At 43.9% G+C, this 19,699-nt stretch overlaps 1 protein-coding gene and 1 long non-coding RNA gene across 4 annotated transcripts in view; one reads left to right on the top strand and one right to left on the bottom strand.

The window, feature by feature from the left end:
* SLC38A5 (solute carrier family 38 member 5) overlaps positions 1-10,894 on the bottom strand; it is an 84,500-nt gene extending 73,606 nt beyond the window's left edge. The window contains exon 1 of one of the 2 annotated variants that reach the window (XM_073541287.1): positions 10,789-10,894. The gene's annotated coding sequence lies outside the window, so the exon portion shown is untranslated. Of the gene's footprint in view, positions 1-10,501; positions 10,613-10,788 lie in introns of those variants that run through there. The other variant, XM_073541288.1, reaches the window with a different exon arrangement.
* LOC141046695 (uncharacterized) overlaps positions 1-19,699 on the top strand; it is a 218,457-nt gene that overhangs the window by 94,974 nt on the left and 103,784 nt on the right. The window lies entirely within an intron of this gene.

Here is a 19,699-nt window from a genome sequence, read left to right as displayed (position 1 = left end):
GGTGTCTGCTAACGATTGGAGCTAATTTTCCATTCAAAAAGTCAAATGGCGCTCCTTCCCTTCTGAGCCCTGCCATGCGTCTAAACAGTGGTTTATGACTACATATGAGGTATCGGTGTACTCAGGAGAACTTGTCCAACAAATCTTAGGATCCATTTTATCCTGTTGCCCATGTGAAAATGAAAAAATTGATGGTAAAAGAAAATTTTTGTTGGAAAAATTAAAATGTCTATTTTTTTCTTCCATGTTGCTTTAGTTCCTGTGAAGCACCTGAAGGGTTAATAATCCTCTTGAATGTAGCTTGAGGGGTGCAGTTTTTAGAATGGTGTAACTTTAGGGTATTTTCTGCCATGTAGACCCCTCAAAGTGACTTCAAATGTGAGGTGGTCCCTAAAAAAAATGGTTTTGTAAATTTTGTTGTAAAAATGAGAAATCGCTGGTCAACTTTAACCCTTATAACTTCCTAACAAAAAAAATTTTGTTTCCAAAATTGTGCTGATGTAAAGTAGACATGTGGGAAATGTTATTTATTATCTATTTTGTGTCACATAACTATCTGATTTAACAGAATAAAAATTCAAAATTTGAAAATTGCAAAATTTTCAAAATTTTTGCCAAATTTCAGTTTTTTTCACAAATGCAAAAATTATCAACCTAAATTTACCACTAACATGAATCCCAATATGTCACAAAAAAAATTCTCAGAATCGCTAGGATCCGTTGAAGCGTTCCAGAGTTATTACCTCATAAAGGGACACTGGTCAGAAATGCAAAAAATGGCCAGGTCATTAAGGTCAAAATAGGCTGGGTCATGAAGGGGTTAAGGTGTGTAAATGTCGGGCCCTGAGGGTTCAGTCGCCACAGAGGTACTGCACTTCCTCCTGAGGTGTAGTACCCCACTCCCCGGGTAAGATGGTAACACCTGACCAGACTCCAAAACCTACATCCAGCACAGACACAGATCAGCAGAGCACCCTTTATGGCAGCTGCTTTGGTTCATGAAGGGTGCTGGGTGGAGCTTAGAAACACTAGAGAGGAAAGCTGACAGGAAGTTAGTCAGTTCCCTGCAGGGAGAAGACCTCTCTGCAGTCGGAGTTCCCTTACGGGGGAAGGAGGGAAAGGACGTACACTTGTGGCCAAAAGTATTGACACCCCTGCAATTCTGTCAGATAATACTCAGTTTCTTCCTGAAAATTATTGCAAACACAAATTCTTTGGTATTATCTTCATTTAATTTGTCTTAAATGAAAAAACACAAAAGAGAATAAAGCAAAAAGCAAAACATTGATCATTTCACACAAAACTCCAAAAATGGGACAGACAAAAGTATTGGCACTCTCAGCCTAATACTTGGTTGCACAACCTTTAGCCAAAATAACTGCGACCAACCGCTTTCGGTACCCATCAATGAGTTTCTTACAATGCTCTGCTGGAATTTTAGACCATTGTTCTTTGGCAAACTGCTCCAGGTCCCTGATATCTGAAGGGTGCCTTCTCCAAACTGCCATTTTTAGATCTCTCCACAGGTGTTCTATGGGATTCAGGTCTGGACTCATTGCTGGCCACCTTAGAAGTCTCCAGTGCTTTCTCTCAAACCATTTTCTAGTGCTTTTTGAAGTGTGTTTTGGGTCATTGTCCTGCTAGAAGACCCATGACCTCTGAGGGAGACCCAGCTTTCTCACACTGGGCCCTACATTATGCTGCAAAATTTGTTGGTAGTCTTCTGACTTCATAATGCCATGCACACGGTCAAGCAGTCCAGTGCCACAGGCAGCAAAGCAACCCCAAAACATCAGGGAACCTCCGCCATGTTTGACTGTAGGGACCGTGTTCTTTTCTTTGAATGCCTCGTTTTTTCTCCTGTAAACTCTATGTTGATGCCTTTGCCCAAAAAGCTCTACTTTTGTCTCATCTGACCAGAGAACATTCTTCCAAAACGTTTTAGGCTTTTTCAGGTACGTTTTGGCAAACTCCAGCCTGGCTTTTTTGTGTCTCGGGGTAAGAAGTGGGGTCTTCCTGGGTCTCCTACCATACAGTCCCTTTTCATTCAGACGCCGACGGATAGTACGGGTTGACACTGTTGTACCCTCAGACTGCTGGGCAGCTTGAACTTGTTTGGATGTTATTCGAGGTTCTTTATCCAACATCCGCACAATCTTGCGTTGAAATCTCTTGTCAATTTTTCTTTTCCATCCACATCTAGGGAGGTTAGCCACAGTGCCATGGGCTTTAAACTTCTTGATGACACTGCGCACGGTAGACACAGGAACATTCAGGTCTTTGGAGATGGACTTGTAGCCTTGAGATTGCTCATGCTTCCTCATAATTTGGTTTCTCAAGTCCTCAGACAGTTCTTTGGTCTTCTTTCTTTTCTCCATGCTCAATGTGGTACACACAAGGACAGAGGTTGAGTCAACTTTAATCCATGTCAACTGGCTGCAAATGTGATTTAGTTATTGCCAACACCTGTTAGGTGCCACAGGTAAGTTACAGGTGCTGTTAATTACACAAATTAGAGAAGCATCACATGATTTTTCGAACGGTGCCAATACTTTTGTCCACCCTCTTTTTTATGTTTGGTGTGGAATTATATCCAATTTGGCTTTAGGACAATTTTTGTGTTTTTTCATTTAAGAAAAATTAAATGAAGATAATAATACCAAAGAATTTGTGTTTGCAATCATTTTCAGGAAGAAACTGAGTAGTATCTGACAAAATTGCAGGGGTGTCAATACTTTTGGCCACAACTGTAGTTGCTGCAGCCTCCTGTGAGCTGGAGCTGCTTGCGAGGATAGAGGAAGAAGGAAGGATCAGTGTTCATAAGGAAGATAGATAAGAACAGAACGTGAGGAGGAGAGAGAGACTGGGAATTGGGGCTAGCGCAGAGCCCTTTCCTAAGTTTAATACGCCAAGGCCGGGCGCCGGTATCCGAGGCTGTGTGTGATACTAATGATCCTGCAGCAGAAACCGGAGGAACAAGAGGCTGTAAATGCTCTGTTCCCACCTAAGACTCAATCCTCCTGTTTTACATGGACACCCAGGGCCACGGACCGGGTCGACGCCACCGCGACACTTCCCCTTTAAGACACCGGCCCGGTACCAAGTGATCCCCACACCTGCCCTGGGGGTGATCCATTTTGGCATCATGAACAGGATTACGAAGCCCGGAGCCACCGGGTCCTGTGTGCCGAAGATTTGACTGATTTGGAAAATGCTGAACCTGAAATGCGCAAAGGGATCGATTTATTGGACTGGGAATTGAACTGTGACTTTGACTGTAAAGATGGCCGCCATGGCGGTGAAGTAAGGTGTGCCTTCATGGGCGACACCCAAGAAAGAGCTTGAAAAGACATGAACCTCCCCTGCATGTACTTCTATGCAACTGCATCATGACCGACCCAGAGAGGGGTCCAGATCTTAGCCTGGAGTGGTGGCAAAGGAAAAAGGCGCCGCCCCTCGGGGGTGGAGAGAAACCCCACGGTGGGAAACAGAGCGGAAGAGAAGACACAGTACCAGGAGGCCATGATGGAGAGCAGCAGGAGGCCTGTGGAGCACAGCGGAGAAATGTCAGCGTCTCCCGGCTCCGGGGAATCAGGCTCTGGTCTCTCAGCCCACTTCAACCTGTCACAGCTGGAGGAAGAGGTAGCGGAGCTGCACAGTAAATTGCAGGAAATGCAGGCTCTGCTGGAACGACAACGCCAGGCTGCCCAGGAGAAGTCTGCCATCTTGGTACCCCCACCACCTGTACCTACAGTCATCCCTCATGTACCCTCACCATTAGTACACACCTGCACCTCCCCAGTACCACCATCACCGGTACACGTTGCCCCGCCAGTCTTCCCGTCACCGGAGGCTGATTACTATTGCCGCGGCCCTGGAGGAGCAGGTATGTCCGCTGCCCCTGGGACATGGGAGGCCCTGCTAGGCCCCATCGGAATGCCACCGACGCCGAAGTCCAGTCAGGTCGTCTTAGATGTAGCCTGAGACTGGAAGATGGCGCCCGGGGAGGTATTTTAGAACCTGCTCCTATACCAACGCTATCATCCACCTCGTGCGACAGGCCGGCGCTCCTCATGGAACAAGCAGAGGAGTTTATTGCCAACTGTTCAGCAATAAAGGTTCGGAACAGCTTTAAAGAAGGCTACTACTTGGATATAACACAAATTTATTATACAATGATTAATTTAAATGATAAAGCACCAAATTAATTAAATATATGACAATGATATAGCAATTACAGGAAATAGAAAATAGTAGGATATTGCGTATACTTATATATTCAAACTACAAAGATTTTAGTACATATACTCACATCAGAAAGAAGAAAAGAAAAGAATCTTCACTAGGGGCATTTACGTCATTTACGTCATCTGTCCGGAAATACTTCAACTGGAGGAGCAGTCTGCGAAGACAGAGAATGCTTTCCTAGGATCTACACTGTGGCTCTCACACAGGTCCTCAAGCTCCTCCCTTCAGTGACTGCTTTACCAGCTTTTATATGCTTTAAACAAAAGGTTTACACAATATAATATTGTGTAAACATGAAAATACACAAGTTAGTTGTCTGATGTTCCATCACATGATAGTGGCCACCTATCATGAATAAATAACATAAAACAAATCTTGTGTCTTCGGACTATTTACTCTTGCCCTGATATTTACATCTGATAAGAACAAAGTTTCCAACAACTTTCTATGACCAGAGCCCTAGCACAAAATATATATTTCAGACTACAGTTAAAGAGATCTTTAAGATTGAATACACTATAATGGTTTCAGATCGCCAACTATATTTCTGGTTCTACATTAGGCTTCCCCAGCTATATTTCTATAGCCTTATGTAAAATAATCTGCAATTGTCTATATGCCTAGTCCACTTTTAACCCCCATATGACACAAATATCAGATGATGCCTTGTCAATATACTCGCACCATTCACTGCTCTTAAAATTCAAGTAAGTCAACAGCGTACGCAAAGGTTAATCCTTTCCAGTAATCCAGATTAAACATACTGTTTCAACAAGCATTGTCTTTTAGTATACTCAACACACAGGCTGCATTTCAATAGACAAATTATAACAGCAACGGTACAGAGCCGCATCCTGAATATATTTTATATCACTCCATGTAGGTGTCGCTCTGTTTGGACAAACTAGAATCAATCGCTAATATATAAAACAAAGATGTGGAAACCACAGTAGAAAAATGCGACCATAGATCCATATTGATAAGATTGCAAATTCTCTTTATTAAATTATGGACGAGACAAGACAAAATGGGGAACATGTGCAAAGGACAATCAAAAAGTGCAATAGTATAAATGCTGATACGAGCAGGACCTGCCCCAGTCCACCTGAGCTATAGCCATTGCTGGTCTGACCTCATGAACTCTGGTTTCCAAGAATTGAATATGGGGCCTTCAAATGCTAACATTTCAGGTTAATTTCAATATGGACTATTCAATATATTACTATATGTAGGCTATAAGATATCCATATTTTTATTAGCACCACAAGGAGTTGCGTCATCAATCCCAGGATGCTAAGCTGACATCAATGGAAAAGTGGAAAATGTCCCTGCGGAAAGGAGAGCATTTAGTGGAGCTGCGTCCCATCCGACCACCCCTGATCTCAATGAAGGAAAAGGCTGATAGTGGGATGACACCACTGGTAGGTACGGCCGCAGCATTGACAGCCTATTCATTAACCCCTTCGGTACCGCCAGCTGTAATATCGGTACCCACTGCATTATCTACAACTGCAGTTCAATGCAACCCCAAAATGCGTGAGCAAGCTACTCAAACCTTGGTGGCAGAACCTGAGCAATTGATGATTATGGGTGTTACCATGCATCATGGATTTCCCCTGCCAGAGATTCGCCAGCCTTGCAAGCTACCATGCAAGCGACCAAAACCGGATGCTTCTGATTGATAGTAGAGCAATGCTAATCAAGAGAACTGAACTGACTTCTCCAGTGTTTTTTGTATACAAGATACCCAGGAGGGTTCTTCAAGTTTCCCCTTAAAGTGAACAGTACACTTTCAAAATTTTCTTTTGTAAATAGTTAACCCCAGGTGGGTTTTGGCAAAATTGCTCCTTTTATAAAGAACTGTGGAGATCATGAACACTGAGTGATCCGGACTCTCCACTTGTAAATAGTTAGCGCCTGTTAAGGTGCTCCTTCTTGGTTTTGCTTGTGCCTTTTTAGGACCATTAAGTCATTTTTCAATTTCCACCAACTCATCATTACAGTAGACCTGAAGAAAAACCCGTTGGGTGTGGCCGAAGACAGGGTCTAAGCGGCGAGTCCAGCATGTCCTGCAGCCCACCCAGGACCATCGTTGGAGGTTTTGAGCAGGTCCTCCACAAAGAACATGGACACTTGAAGATACCCCGGCTGGGAGAATATAAGTCATTTTTCATTGATCATTGCAGTGTTTGTACAAATAAAAGTGTTATTAGAATTGTAATATATGCTAAGAATAGAATGTTTTATAAGAATAGGATTTTGATAACTTTTTCATAACAAATACCTTTTACTGTAGGATGAAAGAAACATAAGCCCTTTTTGATACATAGATAAAAATGGTTAATTAGGATGTGTATAGCAGTGGAGAACCTTAGTTTGGCGGTTGTCACTAAAGAATTTAGAGAATAGCACTTTATTGATAATGTCATATAGGTAAAATAGGAATGTTTTGATGTATGTGTATTGCTGTATAAGATAGAATTACAGTATAGATATGACTTTGTGTATGATTGTATAAAATGGTTGATGTGCCTTTTTGTAGGAAGTAACAAAGAAGGGTATTGTTACAGGGACTAAGAATGTCCAGACCTGGTGGCGGACCTGATAGGCGAAAGTGGTTGCCCCAGTACCACTTTACAATGACAAGAGTTAGGTAGCATTTAGGACATAATATAAGATAGTATTAGGACATAAGTTGTTGTTACCAATATGTTATGCAACGTTCAAGTCGTAGTCCTCTCCTTAAGAGAAGATATTTTATACTGTTAATTTAAAAAGCAAAATTTGCATATTCCAGTAACATCTTGTCTTTCTCATTGGTTTACAGCCCGTGGACGTGCTGCGGTTAATGGGGGGTAGGGTATGTGGCGCTCCTGAGGGTTCAGTCGCCACAGAGGTACTGCACCTACTCCTGAGGTGTAGTATCCCACTCCTCAGGTAATGGTAATACCTGACCAGACTCCAACACCTACATCCAGCACAGACACCTTAGAACAGCAGAGCACCCTTTATGGCAGCTGCTTTGGTTCATGAAGGGTGCTGGGTGGAGCTTAGAAACACTAGAGGGGAAAGCTGACCGGAAGTTAGTCAGTTCCCTGCAGGGAGAAGACCTCCCTGCAGTCGGAGTTCCCCTACGGGGGAAGGAGGGAAAGGTCGTAGTTGCAGCAGCCTCCTGTGAGCTGGAGCTGCTGGCAAGGAAAGAGGAAGAAGGAAGGATCAGTGTTCATAAGGAAGATAGATAAGAACAGAACGTGAGGAGGAGAGAGAGACTGGGAATTGGGGCTAACGCAGAGCCCTTTCCTAAGTTTAATGCGCCAAGGCCAGGCGCCGCTATCCGAGGCTGTGTGTGATACTAATGATCCTGCAGCAGAAACCGGAGGAACAAGAAGCTGTAAATGCTCTGTTCCCACCTAAGGCTCAATCCACCTTTTTTACATGGACACCCAGGGCCACGGATCGGGTCGCCGTCACCGCGACACTTCGCCTTCAAGACACCGGCCTGGTAATGAGTGATCCCCACACCTGCCCTGGGGGTGATCCATAAAGCTCTGGGGGCATACTGTATATTGATTTTAGTTCCTACTTAAAAGTAATTTCATGCCTAGTCCTCAGGTTCTTTAGAATCCATTAATAGCTGTAATGTCTATATATTTCAGTTCTCTCATGCAAATCTCAGATAACGCTACTTGCGTCTGACAGAGGGCCGTGTGTTTTTGTTTCCTTTTTAAATAAAGCTTTCACTACAGTTGACAACTTCTTGGCGCTGATTCAACAAGCAGTCTGGTTTTTCTTGTTAACTATTGTCTTTCTGTTGGGATTGTTCTGTGTAAATAAAGCTTTTCCACCGCATAATAGACTGTTCTGCAGCTTTCTAATATACACTTTTCAAGATCTCTTCTTGTGGTCACTTCATAGAAACATTCATGTTTACTTTCAGAACCTAAAAGAAATCTAGAACAGCGCAGGTATGCTTGCTCACAGCTGCAGTCTGTTACTATGAATCATGGTAAACCGAAACAGGAGAACTTGCACCTAAGAGGATTGTGTGGGCTTGTGTGCATTGTATTACACCCTATTTGTATGGATTTTTGTATCCTATGGATATAAACAAGAACATTCCCATTTTTTGACTGCAAGCAGTGATGTTGAAGTTTCTGTGCAATTGAAGCCTCTCATAGGAACTATTAATTGGTGGCTGTCAGTTCAACAAACTTTGCACAAACCTATAACTTAAGTGAATATATCAAACTTGTAATTTATATTTTCAAAGAAATATACTTCTTTTTCCACTTATGATCCACTTCTCTCAACTTTGCCTCCTAAACTCTTCTTTAACCATGAAAACAAGCAAAAATGTCAGCTCACTAATGTATTAGACTACACTATATGTACAGAATGCAATAATGTATAGATTATTAAAGTCTATGGATAAAAGGAGGTTGCAGCATGTGGTAATAGATAGGTAGAGAAACACAGACAATGGTGCTGCAGTTTACTTTCTAGCAAGTGTTAGTCTCACCCCAGAACTGGATTCACAACTGCACTGCTCTATAATACCATTCATGATGCTGATTTCTAGTAAGTGTTTAGCTCATCCTCAGACCCATTTTTACAGGTACATTGCTCAGTACTGTGTAATGTCTGTTGCTAAACACATGTTACTTAAGACTGGAGAGCAAGAATCCATCATGCCTGTGTGTGCTGATTATGGGAGACATCATAGCAGCTAGTCTCTACAAACTAGCTCAGAGACAACTGAAAATCACAGATGTAGCCTAAACAGGAGAAAACTGGTGCAAAATATACAGTAGGTTTAAAGGCCTTATGTACACACAGAAAAGCATATTCTTAAGTCACCTTAATGTGTAGATCCGCTGTAAAGCATTATGTACTTGAGGCTGGCAGCCCAAAGATTATCACATGGTATTCTCATGTCAGGAAGTGATGGTATATTGCTTGGATAAGCCTTTACTTCATGATTACTCGGGTTTGACTACTGGAACCAACACTGATCCTGAGAATGAAGGGTGCGGCGGTGATTTCCAGTCTCTGAACTGCGCAAAGGAGCGCCACTGTGCAGGAAAAGACTGTGAAATCGCGAATGTAGCCCCTTTTATTCTCTGAATCAATGAGGGTCTTCTAATCATAAAGTGATCGCATACCCCAGCAATATGCCATAACTTATTGTACCATAACTGGCATAGGTCCATCGAGAGCTTTATATGCTTCATCCTCCATGTCAGGATGTTTCCAGCACATGTTAGTGTGAAGTGTGAACCTTCATATTATAAAATCCCCCTCTACACTTGTATGAGGGTACATGCCCGGTACCCACACATGTACACCAACAGACATAGAAACACAAAGTAAAAGATGGCAAATCCAGTGACCAAGCTGATGATCAGGAATATCTAAGAGTCCCACACACACACGGTAACAGAACTACAACTCTCAGCACCTCCAGCTAGCCTCATACTGAAGAAGCAAATTGGGAAATGTAGACTCGTAACACTGAATGGGTAAAAATGTCTTAATTCTCAGGGGGGGGGGCTTGTTAGGACCATTTATACACTTGTGCTGATAAAGTGGTGCTATGTTCCTAGATCATGACTGGCTGTATACACCTCCTATATACATAGATGGTTCTAGATGTGGACCCCCTCTGTTTATTGCAGATGAATACATGAACAGCATGGTGGCTCAGTGGTTACCACTACAGCGCTGGGGTCCTGGGTTCAAATCCCACCAAGGACAACATCTATAGGGAGTTTGTATGTTCTCCACGTGTTTGTGTGGGTTTCCTCTTTGTTCTTTGGTTTCCTCCCACACTCCAAAGACATACTGATAGGGAATCTAGAATGTGAGCCCCATCGGGGACAGCGATGATGATATAAATCCCTAAGGAGTAAATGGCGCTATGTAAATGATTAAAATAAATAAAAAAGTATACCATACAGTGGAGCTCTCTAACTTGTGACTCTCCAGCTGCCATTAAATTACAACCCCAGGATGTTTTGACAGCAAGTAAGTCAAGGCATGCTGGAAGTTGAAGTTTCACAAGCACAGGTTGGAGACAGCCACTGTACAGTATGGACGCACATCGATACGTAATCTTAGGGACCTTATATACAATATGAAGCCCCTTCTTCCCATAACTTTCTATACTGATGCAAGCAAATGTTAAAATACAGTGACCCCCCCAGCCCCACATCACACAAATCTGTGCACACAGACGTACAGGTGACCTCCATACCTTCTCGCAGATCTTGGTGCTCACACAAGTATTTTATATCCTACTAATCCAAAGAGAGGATGAATCTATTGTGCAGATCCTACAGCCGTGTTCCCGAAGTCCTGGGACATATGGAAAACCTGACTGCATGGAAAGCCTGGGGAGGGGCTTACACAGGGGCTATATGAGGGCAGAGCTCCTCAGCCAGACAGATAGCATCTCACTGGGCTAAAAGGTTCCTTACAGACCCCCAAAATATCACAGTGTGTTAATCCCCCACCCGCCACATTCTGATCCAAACTTCCTACCGTTCTGCTGCACAGGAGATACCCGATGACCCAGCGTCAAGGGTTGAGCATGGTGTAATGTGAAGGGTCCAATTGTGATGAGTATTGGTCTGGCTCTGAGTCCGGACTGAGCTCCATTCATAGATTTGGGCTCCTCTTATAATGAATGTGTCATCACAGTGACGTGGTGGAAGGGGATGACCGTGGACAACTCATAATAAAGGCACCCCCAATTCCATTTTTTCCTTTAGATTTAACTCTTTAAAGATAATAGGAGAGCCTGTCTGCTGCTCCTATATTCCCTTTCAGTTGTGGCGCAAAAGGATGTCCACATAGACCCAGTACATGGATGAGAGAGAGCCGCCATGTTTCGCTGATTACATACATTCTCTTGAATAACATTCTCTTAACTATGCCATTCATTCATCAAGCCGCCGACCCTGTGAGGAAACTTGTCAGCGCTAGACGTCGTCCTTTTTGGATCTGATTGCATAGCCCCAGTTCTTCAGCCTAGTCTCACATAGTCCTGATGGTGCAGAGAGTGAGTGTCCGCTGTCATCCTCTAGTGGCAGCTATGAGGGGGGACTCCGGATTACGGAGTGATTGTGCTCTGGTTATTTTTACTGTCAGGCTCCAGATTTGTGCTGGATGCCAGGCTATCAGAAGTCTGCTATGATTTTTGCAGTTAACCCTTAAAGGTGTCATTTTATTTTCTCTTGCACAGTAGGATGTAAGCCACCTTCCTAGGATATGTACTGTGGCATTTACTACCTGTTATGCGGATATGCTCTTATAATTAGTGTTTTACAGTGAATTTAGTTTTTCATGACATTTCTTCCTGAATCTCCTGCTGATACTGCCCAGGGGCCTGGGAGTCGACCCGTACGCCTATGTGCTTAATTTGGTCGGACCAGTTTGTCCACTTCCATTTTGTCTCGCTTTTCTCAATAATTGTATACATATTTGAAAGCCATTTTGAATGTGTATGGTACTGTACAAAGTATGCCAAGGTTCACCCTAATAGCACGCGCCTGGCACACCCAAGATTCCCTCAACTTTCCAGTTCTGTCTTCCTCAGGTGTCTAACTACAAGACATGCTGCTTATCTGCCTATTGCAAAACTACAACTCCCAGAATGGCTGTAATACAGAATTGAGATCTGACTACTGTCTGCTCGTGTCAGTGTGGTCTGTGTCAGGCCAGGATGTATATTACAACACTACTATGTATTGTGTGGCCGTCCGCACCTCGGTATAGGATGTAGAGCACAGCATGGGCTATGGGATGTAACGACACTGTGCTCGGGGCTCCCTGCAGGTTGTGGCGCCAGCTCCTGGAGCCCTCCTGCTTCACAGTTCTCGACTTGGCATTAGAGTAAGGAAACTTAGAACAATGCAATGAACTCAGGTGTCCTCAAAGGTCATACAGCACAGTACACAGAAGTGGATGATGGGAGTGTTCTGAATACAGTATATGTACCTCCTGTTTTAAGTATATGTATATCCTATGTATGATGGGAGTGATCTGTATAAAGTATGTGTACGTCCTGTGTATGATGGGAGTGATCTGTATATGGTATATGTACATCCTGTGTACAGCATTATGTACACACGTGGTCAAAATTGTTGGTACCCCTCGTTTAATGACAGAAAAACCCACAATGGCGACAGAAATAACTTGAATCTGACAAAAGTAATAATTCAAAAATCTATGCAAATGAAGAAATGAAAGTCAGACATTGCTTTTCAACCATGCTTCCATAGAATTAAAAAAAAAAAATAAAACTCATGAAATAGGCCTGGACAGAAATGATGGTACCTCTGAAAATAATGTGACAAAAGGGACATGTTAAATCAAGGTGTGTCCACTAATTAGCATCACAGGTGTCTACAATCTTGGAATCAGTGAGTGGGCCTGTATAGATGGCTACAGATACTCACCCTGCTGTTTGGTGGCATGGTGTGTATCAGACTCAACATGGACCAGAGGAAGCGAAGGAAAGAGTTGTCTCAGGAGATTAGAAAGAAAATTGTAGAAAAACATGTTAAAGGTAAATCAAAGAGACGGATAATACAAATGGTAACAAAAGAGCCCAGAAAAACTTCTAAATAATAATAATAATCTTTATATAGCGCCAAAATATTCCGCAGTGCTTTACAGTTTAACAGTTTCAAAACACAAGTCATAAGTAACAACATTAACAATACAATAATTAAAGCAAAATAAGACGAAATAAGATGTCCCTGCTCGTGAGAGCTTACAATCTACAATGAGATGAGGGAGATACAAAGTACAGGTGTGTATTTACAATTGTGTATTTACAATGAAGGTCCATCCATCTTGAGGGAGTGAAGGATGGATGGCGATAGTGAATGGGCTACACACGCACACTTACACATAGAATGACTTTGATTAGTGAACGTGATAGGCCGCTCTGAACAGGTGTGTTTTGAGGGAGCGCCTAAAACTATGCAAATTGTGGATAGTCCTGATTTCTTGGGGTAGAGCATTCCAGAGGATAGGAGCAGCACGGGAGAAGTATTGGAGTCGGGAGTGGGAGGTACGGATTAGAGCAGAGGATAGTCAAAAGTCGTTTGCAGAGCGCAGCTATCGGCTAGGCCAATAGACAGAAATAAGGGAAGAGATGTAAGAGGGTGCCGCACTGTGGAGAGCTTTGTAGGTGAGAACAAGTACTTTGAATTGGATCCTATAATGAATGGGCAGCCAATGTAAGGACTGGCGAAGAGCGGATGCGTCCAAGTACCGATTAGCCAGATGGACGATCCTGGCCGCTGCATTAAGTATGGACTGGAGAGGGGCTAGTCGAGTGACGGGGAGGCCAATTAATAGAGTGTTGCAGTAATCCAGGCTGGAGTGGATCAATGCAACAGTGAGGGTTTTTGTTTCCATAGTGAGAAAAGGGCGGATTCTAGAGATGTTCTTTAGGTGTAAGCGGCAATAGCGGGCAAGAGATTGTATATGGGATGTGAAGGAGAGATTGGTGTCAAACATAACACCCAGACAGCGCGCCTGCTGCCGGGGTGTTATTGTGGTACCACCCACGGAGAGGGAAATGTCAGATTTAGGGAGGTTAGTAGACGGCGGGAGCAGAAGAAGTTCAGTTTTAGAGAGGTTGGGTTTCAGATAGAGAGTGGACATGATATTGGAGACTCCGGACAGACAGTCACTGGCGTTCTGTAGTACAGTGAGGGTAAGGTCGGGGGAAGATGTATATAGTTGTGTGTCATCAGCATAAAGATGGTACTGAAAGCCAAATCTGCTGATGGTCTGTCAAATTGGGGCCGTGTAGAGAGAGAAAAGAAGGGGGCCAAGGACTGAGCCCTAAGGTACCCCGACAGCAAGAGGAAGAGGAGATGACGTGGAGCCAGAGAACAAAACACTGAAGGAGCGGTCAGAGAGATAGGAAGACAACCAGGAGAGTGCAGTGTCCTTAATGACTAGTGACTGGAGCCTAGAGAGTAGGAGATGGTGGTCAACAGTATCGAAAGCTGCAGATAGGTCAAGAAGAATGAACAGAGAGTGGTCACCGTTACGTTTTGCTGTCAGAAGGTCATTGGTCACTTTGATGAGTGCAGTTTCAGTCGAATGTAGGGGGCAGAAGCCGGACTGTGAAGGGTCTAGAAGGGAGTGAGTGGAGAGGTAACGGGTAAGGCGGGAGTAAACTAGGCATTCCAAAAGTTTAGAGATGAAGGGGAGATTGGAGACTGGTCTGTAGTTGTTTGTGCAGGATGGGTCGAGAGCGGGTTTCTTTAGTAATGGAGTAACAATGGCGTGTTTGAAGGAGGATGGGAAAATGCCCGAGGAGAGGGAGAGATTAAAGACTGTAGTAAGGTGGGTTGTGACGACTGGAGAGACTGGAGGAGATGTGAGGGCAAGGGGTTGGTAGTGCATGTAGTCGGACGAGAAGAGAGGAGTCTGGAGACTTCTTCTGTGATGGGATCAAATGTGGAAAGTGAGCCAGGGGAGATGCAGGAAGGGATGGGAGTCACAGCACTTGTTGATTGGGAGATTTCCTGATGGATATTATCTATTTTTTCTGTAAAGTGGGAGGCCAGGTCATCAGCACAAATGTCTGTGATAGGGGCTTGTGCTTTTGGCCTGAGGAGGGAATGAAAAGTGTCAAAAAGTTTCTTGGGGTTGTTGGCTAGTGAGGAGATCAGGGTGCTGAAGTAGGTCTTTTTGGCGAGGTGAAGGGCAGTGTTATAGGTTCTTAACATAAATTTGAAGTGGATGAAGTCTTCTAAACAGATGAAAGGTGAACTTCAAGCTCGAGGAACATCAGTGCCAGATCGCACCATCCGTCATTGTATGAGCCAAAGTGGTCTTCATGGGAGACGACCAAGGTGGACAGCATTGTTGAAAAAAAATCATAAAAAAGCCAGACTGGAATTTGCCAAACTACATGTTGACAAGCCACAAAGCTTCTGGGAAAATGTACTATGGACAGATGAGACAAAAATGGTACTTTTTAGCAAGGCACATCAGCTCTATGTTCACAGACGGAAAAATGAAGCATATCAAGAAAAGAACACTGTCCCTACTGTGAAACATGGAGGAGGCTCTGTTATGTTCTGTTGCTGTTTTGCTGCATCTGGCACAGGGTGTCTAGAGTCTGTGCATTGCACAATGAAATCTCAAGACTATCAAGGGATTCTATAGAGAAATGTGCTGCCCAGAAAGCTTGGTCTCAGTTGCAGGTCATGGGTCTTGCAACAGGATAATGACCCAAAACACAGCTAAAAACACCCAAGAATGGCTAAGAGGAAAACATTGGACTATTCTAAAGTGGCCTTTTATGAGTCCTGACCTAAATCCTATTGAGCATCTTTGGGAAGAGCTGAAAGATGCCGTCTGGTAAAGGCAACCTTCAAACACGAGACCTCTGGAGCAGTTTGCTCTTGAGGAGTGGGCCAAAATACCTGTCAAGAGGTGCAGAAGTCTCATTGACAGTTACAGGAATTGCTTGATTGCAGTGATTGCCTCAAAAGGTTGTTTATCAAAATATTAATTTAAGGGTAGTATCATTTCTGTCCAGGCCTATTTCATTAGTTTTTAATTTTTTTAACATTCTGTGGAAGCATGGTTGAAAAGCAGTGTCTGACTTTCATTTGTTCATTTTCATGGATTTTTGATTTATTATTACTTTTGTCAGATTCAAGTTATTTCTGTCACCATTGTGGGTTTTTCTGTCATTAAACGAGGGGTACCAACAATTTTGACCATGTGTGTACGTCCTGTGTAGGAGGGGAGTGATCCGTATACAGTATATGTACGTCCTGTGTATGATGGGAATGATCTGTATACAGTATATGTAGGTCCTGTGTACAGCATATGAACGTCCTTTGTATGATGGGAGTGATCTGTGTACACTATGTGTACGTCCTGTGTATGATGGGAGTGATCTGTATACGGTATATTTACATCCTGTGTACAGTATATGTACGTCCTGTGTATGATGGGAGTGATCTGTTTACAGCATAAAGTGGGGGAAATAAGTATTTGATCCCTTGCTGATTTTGTAAGTGTGCCCACTGACAAATACAAGAACAGTCTATAATTTTAAGGGTAGATTAATTTTAACATTGGGAGATAGAATATTAAAAATAAAATCCAGAAAACCACATTGTCTAAATTATATAAAACTAGCTGAAGAGCCCGGCGCTGCCCGGGCATAGTAACTAACTACGGTTAGTTATAACAAATTATAATGAATATATATATATCTATATTAAGCGAGTGTAGAGCCCCGCCCACTCCGTATAGCTACATTCACTATAATATCCCACATCATCCCGTCAGCCAGAGCTACTGGACAACAACCCCTAATATCCCACATCGTCCCATCAGCCAGAGCTACCGGACTACTCCCAATATCCCACATCGTCCCGTCAGCCAGAGCCACCAGACTACTACACCTAATATCCCACATCATTCCGTCAGCCAGAGCCACCGGACAACTACCACTAATATCCCACATCACCCCGTCAGCATGGGGTCAGAACCAGAGCGCTAAGTGGAACGGTCCTAACTTCCATACCGGGGATCCCTTTAAGAGAGGCCTGGTGTCAGAACCAGAGCGCTGAATGGATTTGCCCTTACTTCCATACCAATGATCCCTTTAATAGAAGCCTGGGGTGAGAATCAGAGCGCTGAGGGATTTACCATAACTTCCATGTCGGAGATCCCTTTAAGAGAGGCCTGGGGTCAGTACCAGAGCATTTGAAGGCAATTACCCTGACTTCCATGCCAGGGATCCCTTTAAGAGAGTCTGGGGTCAGAACCAGAACACTGAGTGGATCTGCCCTAACTTCCATACTGGGGATCCCTTTAAGAGAGCCTGGGATCAGAACCAGAGCGCTGAGTGGATTTGCCCTGACTTGCATACCAATGATCCCTTTAATAGAACCCTGGGGTCAGAATCAGAGCGCTGAGGGATTTGCCCTGACTTCCATACAGGAGATCCCTTTAAGAGAGCCTGGGGTCAGTACCAGAGCATTTGAAGGCAATTGCCCCGACTTCCATACCGGAAATCCCTTTAAGAAACGCCTGGGGTCAGTACCAAAGCGCAGAGTGGATTTGCCCTAAATGCCATACCAATGATCCCTTTAAGAGAAACTGGGGTCAGAACCACAGAGCTGAGTGGAACGGTCCTAACTTCCATACCGGAGATCACTTTAAGAGAGGCCTGGGGTCAAAACCAAAGCGCTGGATGGATTTGCTCTGACTTCCATACCAATGATCTCTTTAAGAGGGAAGATGTGCCTACGGGATGGAGGATGTGTGATGGGGATATGGGCAGGGAGGGGGAATTCATTTGTCATGTGCTGTCTGCTCCCTTCAGGGGGCAGACAATGGCTGGGAGCTTATGTTCCTAGGGATGCTAGATTTCTCCCACCATGGCAGTGTCTGCTAAGGTGTTGTCAAGTGGGAAAACTTGCTCATAGCAACCAATCACAGCTCGGCTTCTTTTAACCAGCTCTGGTGAAATGAGGGATGCTTAGTGATTGATTGCAAGGAAAACTGTTGCTCATAGCAACCAATCATAGCTCAGCTTCTTTTGAACAGCTTTGTTGAAATGAAAGATGCTTCGTGATTGGTTGGTGATGGTGATACACACACATACATTCAGTTTTATATAGAGAGATTTGTTTGCATTTTGCAGTAGGGAATTAGTATTTGATCCTTTACCAACCATTAAGAGTTCTGGCTCCTACAGACCAGTTAGACACTCCTAATCAACTCGTTACCTGCATTAAAGACAGCTGTCTTACATGGTCTCGTTTATAAAAGAATCCTGTCCACAGACTCAATCAGTCAGACTCTAACCTCTACAACATGGGCAAGACCAAAGGGCTTTCTAAGGATGTCCGGGACAAGATCATAGACCTTCACAAAGCTGGAATGGTCTACAAAACTACGTAAGAGGCTGGGTGAGGAGACAACTATTGGTGCAATAGTAAGAAAATGGAAGAAACACAAAATGACTGTCAATAGACATTGATCTGGAACACCATGCAAAAAATCCCCTAGTGGGGTATCCTTGATCATGAGGAAGGTGAGAGATCAGCCTAAAACTACTCAGGGAAAACTTGTTTATGATCTCAAGGCAGCTGGGACCACAGTCACCAAGCAAACCATTGGTAACACATTACACTTTAAAGGTTTAAAATCCTGCGGTGCCTGCAGGGTTTCCTTATTCAAGAAGGCACATGTGCAGGCCCATCTGAAGCTTGCCAATGAACACCTGGATGATTCTGTGAGTGATTGGGAGAAGGGGCTGTGGTCAGATGAGACAAAAATTGACCTCTTTGGCATTAACTCAACTCTCCGTGTGGAGGAAGAGAAATGCTACCTATGACCCAAAGAACACCATCCCCACTGTAAAACATGGAGGTGGAAACATGTTTTGGTGGTGTTTCTCTGCTAAAGGCACAGGACTACTTCACTGCATCAATGGGAGTATGGATGTAGCCATGTACCATAAGATTCTAAGTGACAACATCCTTCCCTCGGCCAGGACATCAAAAATGGGTTGAGGCTGTGTCTTCCAGCAAGACAATGACCCAAAACATACTGCTAAGGTAACAAAGGAGTGGCTCAAAAAGAAGCACATTAAGGTCATGAAGTGGCCTAGCCAGTTTACAGACCTTTATCCCAGAGAAAACTTATGGAGGGAGATGAATCTCCCAGATGCCAAGTGACAGCCTATAAAATCTTAATGATTTAGAGATGATCTGCAAAGAGGAGAGGACCAAAAGGGTATGTGCACACGTTGCAGATTTTTCCAAGTGGAATCTACAGAATCCGCTGGTCAAAATGCCTGAGTTTTACCTGCTTATTTCTAGTGGATTAAGGCTGAGTTCACACGTGGCGTTTTTTTCGCGTTTCCGCGGCGGTTTTAACCGCGCGATTTTGCCGCGAAAACGTGAAAAATAAGCATCCCATGCATTCCTATGGGATTCCGCATGCTGTGCTAATGCAGCGGTTTTTACCGCGGCGGAATCGCTTCGCGGTAAAAACCGCAGCATGCTCATTAATTTGCGGAATCGCGGCGATCCCGCACCCATAGGAATGCATTGTTCCGCTTACTTCCCGCATGTGGCTGTGCACACCATGCGGAAAGTAAGCAGAACATTTGCGGATGGTACCCACGGTCCGGAGGAGAGGAGACTGTCCTCCGGGCTTTGGGTACCATATCCCTGTAAAAAATAGAATTAAAAATAAAAAATATTGTTATTCTCACCTTCCGGCGTCCCGCGCAGCCTTCCCGCTTCTCTCCACGCTCTCGTTCCCAGTAATCCTTTGCGAAAATGCCCGCGATGACGTCCATTCTAGCGGGATCGCGAAGTCTCGCGGTCATTCGCGCGACGTCATCGCGAATGACCGCGAGACATCGCAATCCCGCGAGAAC

This window comes from Dendrobates tinctorius, unplaced genomic scaffold (genome assembly GCF_039654945.1).
Source record: "Dendrobates tinctorius isolate UK_male_01 unplaced genomic scaffold, ASM3965494v1 ptg000120l, whole genome shotgun sequence".
In the NCBI taxonomy this organism is placed as follows: Eukaryota; Metazoa; Chordata; class Amphibia; order Anura; family Dendrobatidae; genus Dendrobates; species Dendrobates tinctorius.
This window is presented reverse-complemented; position numbering and strand designations above follow the sequence as displayed.